This window comes from Rhinopithecus roxellana, chromosome 5 (assembly GCF_007565055.1).
Source record: "Rhinopithecus roxellana isolate Shanxi Qingling chromosome 5, ASM756505v1, whole genome shotgun sequence".
In the NCBI taxonomy this organism is placed as follows: domain Eukaryota; kingdom Metazoa; phylum Chordata; class Mammalia; order Primates; family Cercopithecidae; genus Rhinopithecus; species Rhinopithecus roxellana.
The window spans coordinates 66,448,263-66,458,519 of NC_044553.1; the positions used below are offsets into that span (position 1 = coordinate 66,448,263).

General features: G+C 40.5%; 1 long non-coding RNA gene across 1 annotated transcript; it reads right to left on the reverse strand.

Annotated features, from left to right (window-relative positions):
- Nucleotides 1-1,337: 1,337 nt before the first annotated feature.
- Nucleotides 1,338-7,340, reverse strand: LOC104670872. Its single transcript, XR_749206.1, has 3 exons — nt 6,917-7,340; nt 6,479-6,553; nt 1,338-1,859 (listed from the first exon to the last, which is right to left on the reverse strand). It is a non-coding gene; the product is annotated as an uncharacterized LOC104670872 (long non-coding RNA).
- Nucleotides 7,341-10,257: the final 2,917 nt, after the last annotated feature.

Consider the following 10,257-nt stretch of genomic DNA (forward strand, 5'->3'; position numbering starts at 1 on the left):
TTTCATTTTTGACAAAATGGTATACTATGCTCTGGGACTTTGAGTTTTTTTTTTTTCTCGTAATGCAGCTGGAACATCATTGTCTGTGATTTATTTTTCTTTATTTTAATGATGGTAGAGTATTCCATTCGGTAAACATATCATGCTTTATTTGCCATCCTCTACTGCTAACATTTGGGTGTTCCCTTGAATGTTTTGCTGATATAAATAATGTTATGATGAATCTTGTGTATATTCATGATTAATTCCTACAGCTATATTTCTAGTGGTGGAATTTTAGAATGAAAGAAGAAATATTTTTCCTCTCCTTTTAGTGATGAGGAAACTGAGGCTTGGAGAGATTATCTTGCCCCAAATTATATAGCTGGGAAGTGGCAGAGCTAGGAATAGAATCCAGATTTCCTGACTCTCAAATCCCATATGAGAACATAGCTTATACAGCTAATCTAACAATACCAAATTTTTCTTCATAAAATCTGTGAATGCAAGGTAAGTATGTTGTTGTTGTTTTGGAGACGGAGTCTCATTCTGTCTCACAGGCTGGAGTGCAGTGGCACAATCTCTGTTCACTGCAACCTCTACTTCCTGGGTTCAAGTGATTCTTGTGCCTCAGTCTCATGAGCAGCTGGGACTTCAGGCATGCGCCACCATGCCCGGCTAATTTTTTTGGTATTTTTTGGCAGAGATGGGGTTTCACCATGTTGGCCAGGCTGGTCTCAAACTCCTGACCTCAAATGATCTGCCTGCCTTGGTCTCCCAAGAGAAGTATCTTGATGGCTACTTCCTTTTCTTGAGGTTTTATCCAGCAATCACCAATCCAGACAAACTCTCTAAAATTCTGTCATCAGAAGGGAGTAGAGAGGCTACAAATAGTAATGATCTATGATTTCCTAATTTATAATTTAATCCGTTTCTCATGCATCTTCTTCAAAATGTTAACAATATTGTTACTCTAAGAAATTCTTTATGGACCCATGGTAATCTATATATTAGGGAATAACTGGTCACCACCTCTCTACTTTTTTTTTTTTTTTTTTTTTTTTTTTTGAGACGGAGTCTCACTCTGTCACCCAGGCTGGAATACAGTGGCCGGATCTCAGCTCACTGCAAGCTCTGCCTCCTGGGTTTACGCCATTCTCCTGCCTCAGCCTCCCGAGTAGCTGGGACTACAGGCGCCCGCCACCTCGCCTGGCTAGTTTTTTGTATTTTTTAGTAGAGACAGGGTTTCACCGTGTTAGCCAGGATGGTCTCGATCTCCTGACCTCGTGATCCGCCTGTCTCGGCCTCCCAAAGTGCTGGGATTACAGGCTTGAGCCATGGCGCCCGGCCCACCTCTCTACTTTTAAATATTTGTTTAATACTCCATTGGATCCTAGGCCTTTTACTGTTCATCTGATCTGAGAGTGAGTCTCATTTCCTCCAAATTTAGAACCGCATTTCCATTGTCTCCACTTTGGCAGTTTCCCTCTCTTCTCTAGGTGATTCAAGACATGAGTGAATGCATGGGGTTGTTCCTTCCTTCATCATAATGTAGTGATACCCTTGGTCTATCTATGTTTCTGCCATCACTAGCAGACTTTGTTTTGGGGGGAGCTGCAGACCAGGTGATATTTCTTCAGTCTTTACTTGCCTTGACTTGGTATGCTGACCAGGATCTATGGTCGATGAGATATGATTTAGGTTGTCTATCCAAGGGCATGATACATGCAAACTTCCCATAATGTCTGACTTGCTTTGGGGCCAGCAACTCCATAATCTTTGGGCCATCCTTATCTGACCTGTTCTGGTAGCTTCGACTTTGGGGACTGCAGCTATAGCCACATCCAGGCAAGTCACCCACAGACAGTTCACGTCCGTACCTGCCCATATGAGTGGCAAAAATAAACAGATTTAACAGATTGCAGAGGCACATAAAGTAAAGCATTTCTGGAAAAGCATTGTGAAAGCTGCTGATGTTTACCCGAGCTGAATTATTCACTTATAAGATAAAACTGCTCAATTCTAGAAGGCTAAACTCAAAGTGTTGATATCAGTTCACACCTCTGCCCTCAGAGCTCCAAGATCAAATTTAAATCAACCAGGTAATATCTCATGGATAGCATCATTTTCCATACAGACACTCAATAAAAGGAAATCAATGTGGAAAAATAAGGCTTCTTATGATTCTTACTATACATGAGTACTAATCATACACTGAGGCCAGTAAATAACAAGAGAAATTACCCTCCTTACTTACGGACTTTTCATAGTGCATTGAATAGTAATCTCTGAGAAGACGGATGTTTCCCAAATAAGTTTTGTCTGAAGATTTCTTTCTCAGATAGACTGATGGTCTCTTTATGTTCCCTTTGCTGGGGAACCCGGAATGAGGCTTTGTCCTTGGAACTGTTTTGTTAAAGATAAAGGCAGGACTTGAAAGAGGGCATACTTCTGGTCTGCCTGTCCAAAATTAAAAGATATTTCTGGGCACTAATGTCAGAAAATATGACCTAGAGATGGAGAGCAATCACAGATTTTTTTTTTTTCGAATTCAAAAAACTGGAAAAATTCCTCTTATCCATTCCCATAACCATTTTTCAAACTAAAATGGAATTTTTTTCATGGCGTCAAAAGCACCTTGGTTGGTGAAAGAGCTGAAATATTATTGCCGAAACAGCTCAACCTAGGCTCAAATCGAACATAAAAGAAACCTCCCATTACAGTATTATTAATGTTCATAATTAGTGTATCTAAATGATTTTTAAAGGCTTTTTATGCAATTACAAAATCTTTGATTGTCGTAACATTGCTAATGCTTTGATGCCTTCCACGTGTTGTCCTTGGTCCCTGCAACCCTGGCACATAATTTATTTCTCTTTTGAGTGAACTCTAAGCATTAGTGTCCATTAAGAATTTTTGAAACAAAGTCCAAAGATTACTTGGAGCACTTTCAGTAATATGTACTGATTATCATTAATAGTTCTTTTGTCCTAGACAAGGACATTGTTTTGTAACATCATTTTGTTTGGCGAGGCCCTACTTGGGCTGTGTTCCGGATCCGCCTCGTGCATAGATTTTCTTTTTGACTATGTGTAGAATGGAGCAGTCTCCTGGGACAACTCAGGATTGAGGAGGAGGGGGACATAGGGCCAGCATAAAGTGATATTTTTTCTTTAGAAAACAATTATTAGCTATTCAAAAACAGAAGTCTAAATTCTAGGCCTCGTTTCTTAGCTAGTGTTCATACACTGCATATAAATTTGCCGTTTTAATTGCTAGCTCCTTACAATGAGGAAGTCAAAAAGAAGGAGACGGCCCGGCGTGGTGGCTCACGCCTGTAATCCCAGCACTTTGGGAGGCTGAGGCGGGCGGATCACGAGGTCAAGAGATCGAGACTATGCTGGCTAACATGGTGAAACCCCATCTGTACTAAAAAATGCAAAAAAATTAGCCGGGCATGGTGGCGAGTGCCTGTAGTCCCAGCTACTTGGGAGGCTGAGGCAGGAGAGTGGCGTGAACCCAGGAGGTAGAACTTGCAGTGAGCCGAGATCGCGCCACTGTGCTCCTGCCTGGGTGACAGAGCAAGACTCCATCTCAAAAAAAAAAGAAGGAGAGCACAGTGGATCCAGGAGAGCGCAGTGGATCCAGGAGAGCACAGCCTTTGCAGCGTGCTTGTTGAGAATGTGGCAGGGAGTGGGTTAAGTGTTTGGGTTTTATTCGGAAAATTCTTTCCTGAGCTCTCCAATGCTGCCTTCCGGGATTATCCTGGTTAATAACAGTGCCTTAATGGGTATTGCCTGTGTCAAATCAAGGGTTGTCTCTCTGTTTATCTAACATAAAGTGTATTTGCAAGGTGTATGCAATAAGAAACATACTTTAGTGGGAAAGAAGTACTATGTCCTGTGCCCCACGTGAATTATCTTACATTTTACTATAAACCTAGTCTTAAGAATTTTATTCCCATTTTATGGAATAAGAAAAGAAAGGCTCAGAGAAGTTAAGCTATTTGCCCAAGCTCTCATAGCTTAAATAATAGGTGTCTTCTTTAACTCAGACATCTTGCAGGGAGGGAGAATAAATCTTGTGAAAGTCTTCAAAGGTTTGGAGTCCTCCTTTTCTAGGAATTAAAGGAGGAGTCAATGTGCAAGACTGGTGTAGAGACATGAGTTGGGCCAATTCAAGACTTTGTTCATTATCACTCAATACATCTCTTCCTCCCTGCCACAGTCACTTGCAATGTAAAAATATTGACATATTTTTAAAATAAAAGGAAATCTACATGGCATGGTTTTGAGTGGTTTGTTTGTTGGTTTGAGACAGAGCCTCGCACTGTCACCCAGGCTGGAGTGCAGTGGCATGATCTCAGCTCACTGCAACCTCTGCCTCCCAGGTTCAAGCGATTCTCCTGCCTCAGCCTCCCAAGTAGCTGGGATTACAGGCACCCATCACCACACCTGGCTAATTTTTTGTATTTTTAGTAGCGACTATGGATTTCACTATGTTAGCCAGGCTGGTCTCAAACGCCTGACCTCATGATCCACCCACCTTGGCCTCCCAAAGTGCTGGGATTACAGATGTAAGCCGGCACAACCAGCCTGTTCTTTAATACTAACACAGAATATTTTCATGTTTATAATCTCTCTATCTCAAAAGTTGTTTTCTCGTTGCAAAAGAGGACAAAAGAAGGCACACAGGCTGAATACTGGTGAAGTGGCAGAGTGGCATCTTTGTTAAGTCTACAGCCTTGTCCAGGATGCAAGGCCTCTGGAAATGCTAGTTTGGTAATTGCCAAATTTGGGAAGAGGAAAAATGCCAACTCTCACTTAAAAAAAAAGAAAAAAAGTAAAATTAACTGGCTACCCAGAGAATTGCCTACAAACCAAGAGACAATTAGAGGTCCGTCAAGAAAGTTAATTGGTCCAAGATTTGGCACTGATGGGAAATACCAGCTTACATTCCTGAAGTGCTCTGTTCTGGGATGACTATAATGAAACTTCCCTACTGATAACCATGGCAGTGCTAAATCTGTGATATTTTCATGACATTTCCTTTGCTTTACTTCGAAGCATGGCCAGTTAAAGATAGTCAAGCATTGTTGCTGTATTAGAAGCCCGACTTTTCTTTGGACCGAATATTTATGGAGCCTTTTAGCCCTCTTAGTTTTAGGGGTTTAATTGGCAATTTAAAACTTCTGTCATATTGTTAAGTTAGAAATTATGCTCAAGCAGTACCTGCAAGTCTGGAAATACACCTGCCGTGTGTGTGTGTGTGTGTGTGTGTGTGTGTGTGTGTGTGTGTATCTGGGTAAAAGAGAAGGAGTCTTACAGCTTTATCAAAAGGTGCCATTTTTCTCTAGCCCAGATAATTTTTAAAGATCGCCCAAGAAAAGTGCATCTTTTACTTATATAACCTTTTGTGGGCACTGCCTTTTTTCTTCTTTGGTTGTTAAAGGCAAGAAGAAAAAAAGTTTCAGGGGGTTACCTTTTATTATGAGCTACACTGGATTTCTTACAGTGAGAAATAGATCTAACAGCCTGTTGCTTGGAAAGATGTGGTTTGGTTTGATAGCTTAGAAGCAGGGCAAGGAGCCATTGGTTGATGAACTGGAAGGCAAATTAAGAAATCACGTTGGCTGGGCAGAGTGGCTCACGCCTTTAATCCAGCACTTTGAGAGGCTGATGCGGGAGGATTGCTTGAGGCCAGGTGTTCAAGATCAGCCTGGACAACATGGCAAGACCTCCATCTCTAAAAAATAGTAAACATTCTCTGGGCATGGTGCCACATGCCTGTAGTTCCAGCTACTAGGGAGGCTGAGATGAGAGGATGGCTTGAGCCTGGGAGGTCAAGGTTGCAGTGAGCTATGATGATGCCACTGCACTCCAGTTTAGGCAACACACTGAGAACCTGCCCTGAAGAAAAAAAAAGTCACTGACTACCTCATTGTGCATATGAGAAAACTAAGAGCCAAGAAGTTAAATGATTTGCCCAAGTCATCCACTGTGTTCACTTTGGGCTCAGGGTGTATGTGTATTTTAGGTTTAGAAACTTGGTTGCACCCCGTCATTCACCACAACTCTATCAAGTCCCTATCTCTGTAGAGAGCATTACCCTGCTCGTGGTCTGTTTGTGAATCTCTGGGGAAGGATCTTGGTGTTCTTCCCAGTCATTTGGAAGTGAATCAAAACCTGCACAACAGCTGGACTTGGTTCGATGCCCTTCAGTAGTGGGGACCAAAGTCCTTGCCTGTGCTGATCAGCAGCCCATTTGGATCATGCAGCCACTTGCTAGTGAGTAGGTAGCTTCCTTTTGTCTATTTTTTTCCATTTAAGACGGGGTGTCACTATGTTTCCCAGGCTGGACTTGAATTCCTGGGCTATCCTCCTGCCTCAGTCACTCGAGTAGCTGGGATTACGGGTACCCACCACCATATCAGGCTCTTTCCCTTGACTTTAGAGAGTAAAGAGAACAGAGCTTGGGATCTAGAATAGAGTACACTTACTTTAAGGAACTTGGTTTTCTGTCTCATGCTGTCTTCCATCAAATATGAGGATATTTTCTAGTCAGAGTACTTGACCTGAGAACCAGAGTGCTCGGCCAAGAGTCAGTATGAAACTGAGGGACATCATGAGTAGCAACGGCATAGCTTTCAGTAGCACACTGTAATTCAGTTTGGTTAAACTAATACTATGTGAGTTACTTACCCCTTACCAAAGTCATTTGTATCACACTGCCCAGTTTGTAAAGCTCTTCATACCTCCTTATTTCCTTTAATTTTCACAACAGTCTTTTAAGTGTCATCATGATTATATCAAATTTTTAAAACCAAGAAATTCAGGACTATTAAAGTTAAGTAACTTGCTCAAGTTCTATCAGCCTAGAAGCAGGAAAGTGGGCTATAAATGCAAGCTCAGGTCAGTTTGACTCCACATCTAGTTACCTTAAGAGCTGCCTTTATTCTTTGATTCCTCAGTAGAATTAGAATTATTTGCCTCCCTGAGACTTATTGTAGTTTATCTTTAGTAAGCCTAATTCTCCCAAAAATCTTGATTCAGAGCTACTGCTGGTGGTAGCATTAGGTTTGCATACGATTTTTTTTCTGAAGGCCTTTCTCCTTCCACTTGAGGATAAGCATTGGCAATGTATGACTGCTGTGAGCTCACAGAGGATGAACTCTTCCTGGTGAGAAAAACAGGAATCTTGTAACCTCTAGGAAAATGAGAAAAAGAAAAGGGGAGACCCATCCCTATTTAAGGGTGAGAAAATGGCTGCTGGTAGCAAACCCAGGCACACATGCCTGCTGCGAATGAAGGCCTAAGGCAGGCAAGTATGGGTAATTCAGACAGCTGGATTCCTGGCAGAATATTATGTTCTAGAATATTCCAGAACATTCTAGATTCAATTCAGTATGCTCTTCTAGTAGTAGAGACTGTGGTTTCTATGTGTTTGCATCAGCATCTGAGTGCATCTTTCACCCAAACTCAGGATGAGTCTTCCTGGTTTAAATACGGCTGAAGGCGCTCCCATAGGTTTAAATTATTTACAGAGCTGACTGCTGAGTGGTATGTTCCAAGGAGTAAAATTTGAGTATTTACTCTTTTGAGGATACATCTACAGATTGTAGAGATTTGCCATGAGTGTACTTCCAGTTTAATATAACTTTCCACAGAGAAATGTTTTATTATGCCAATTAAACTTTCCTGAGCCTCAGTTTCCCCATCTGTGAAATGAAAAGGATGTTTTCTGCTTTTTTTGGTACTTCTATGTAATCATTTACTATGAAGTACTAGAGCTTCCATGAAGAAGTTAGGTTTCAGAGGAACAAAGAGAATTCCAATACATTTTCTGATTTTTTTCATTAAATTTGCCTTTTGTGTCTTTGTATTGTTTTTGTTTGTTCACTTTCTCTAGGGAAATAGACTTCTGTCTTCAGAATGCCTAAGTTAAAAAAATTAAATATCATGCACAGTCATATCTCCATAATTAAGGAGTTGTAATGCATTTTTTAAAAATATTGCTCTTGGGTCAGGAGTGTGTCTTCTAAGCTTTTCTCCATAAAAATGTGTTTATTAATTGATTGGTATATCTTCATTGGCTATAATAAATACAATTTACATTATTCTTGTGTAGGTTAAGGCTGCCAGATAAAATACAGAACGCACAGTTAAATTTGAATGTAAGATAAATAACAAGTTAGCATCAGAATTCAAATTGTACTGGGTAGCCTGTATTTTATCTACTAAATCTGGCAGCTCCAATATAAGTGTAGCTCCCAATTATTTATATTGATTATTAATTGACAGTTAAACAAAACTGAGGGACTGAGAGATTGTGTTGTTGCCAGAGTCATGCTTCCTCCTGGAGACAGATAATGAAAAGTTTTAGCTCCATGCCAGCTGCTGCGACCTCCGAGATCAAGTAGCTTTCTTGGGAAGATGTTCAAAATCTATTATCAATGTAATCGTCATGAAAATATTTGATGAGAACACTGCATCACGCTGTATAATAAATTTAAGTAGAAAAGTCAAAGCAGTGGTATTTTCATCAGGCCTTTGGATGTAAAGAGAAAATAGTTCCACACTCAGCGAATATAGATAGGTCTGTTTGGGGCTGTGTTAAATCCAATTGTGTGGAGGTTTTGAATAATCAGGAGAGACAGCCTAAGCACTTTCTCTTCAAAGTGATTTTACAGAAAGCACTATTTCCTAAGGAAAATACACATATAGCTCTCATAATGCTGAAAGTGCACTAATGTATCAGTTTATTGGTGCTGGTGTCATGAGCTGGAGTTGCAAATTGTATTCAGATTTTAAACTTTACTCCCTGCTGCTGCTGGGGGAAGTTCCCATCCCACGATAAAGGTTATTTCAAAAACTTCTAGAACGCTTTTGTACTTTTCATGTGAGACAGTCTTCAAGGATTTCTTTAGAAGGTTCTAACTTCACTTCGTGAAGCCAACTCAAACATGATTTTAAAAAAAACAAAAACAAAAACAAACAAAACAATAGTTTTCCTCAATAAAAGTTGCGGGGTTGGGGAGAAGAATCTGAGTTGGGCTATGTAATTTCAGCTTCCCTAAATAAGTCCTTTGGAAAGTGTTGGGGGGAGCAAGTGTGTGATTTTGGTCTTGGCTCACAACTTTGGAACCAACTTTTTAAAAAATGTCTGCCGTGGATTTTCGTAACAGATTTCTTCCCCGTACGACATGTTCCCTAGCTAAGTAATAGGTCTGATGTGGCTGCCAAATTTTTCGACAATCTTTACTTTCCAAAGGAGGGTTAAATAGTTCCCTTAATAACTTGAAAGAAAAAAAAATTTCAAGGTTTACCACGATTCTTAGTCACAGGCTGAATGTCAACAGTTTTATGATTTTGAGCCTACTTAGTCTCAAGAACGTCTCCCAAGAAGAATGCAGCATAAAGGATTCAAAATGTAGTAATTCTGAAATGGAGATAGTGTTGTTTGCATCAAAGCATACATTCATGCTATCCTTATCGGGACTTTTGTGCCAAATGTTGCTTAGTTCTATTTGTCACCTGCTACCTATAAATCATCCTGAAATATCAAGGGTGCTGACTCATGAATCGCTCGTGGTTTCGTAGTTTGTGTTCATACATTTCATTCAGTTGTGTTTCAACTGTATGAAACATTTGGGGGCCATTTATAGAGAAGTAGCAGTGATTCCCTTTCTGACCTTAATGAGTACAGACACATAGGTACATTTGGTGGATGTATTTCCCCCTCACCATTAAAAGTTGTGCTCCATGGGAGCAGGAAGGGTCGTTTTCATTAAAGAGTAAACACAGAACCAATGGCCATAGCAAATTAATTGCTCTGTTGCTCATCTTACCCTCGTCTGAGTAGGCTGGAATTGTTCTCTTGTGCCTTAAATCTTTCCCACTCTGCCTGTAAACATGATCGTCTCCCCTACTTAAAACAAAAAATAAGAGTCTCCTCACGCCCTGTTTAACACTGTTTAGTTACTGTCCATGCTCCCCGCTTTTACCACAGAACCTCTTAAACCAAGAAGTGATGGCCGCTGCCTCATCATTCATGGTTGCATGGCTTTGGGATTGGTGTAGTGACACTCCCATGCAGTGTTAAAACTGGTCTTGCCTCTACATCACCATCTGAACTAAATGCCTTCCTGAGCACTCTGGGAATGATGGACATTCAAAGCAGCACACAAGGACACTTTGTAACCAGTGTTATTGTTTCTTCTCTTCCAGGTATCTCAGTAACGAAGAAGACACATACATGTAAGTAATGCATTTTTTTTTC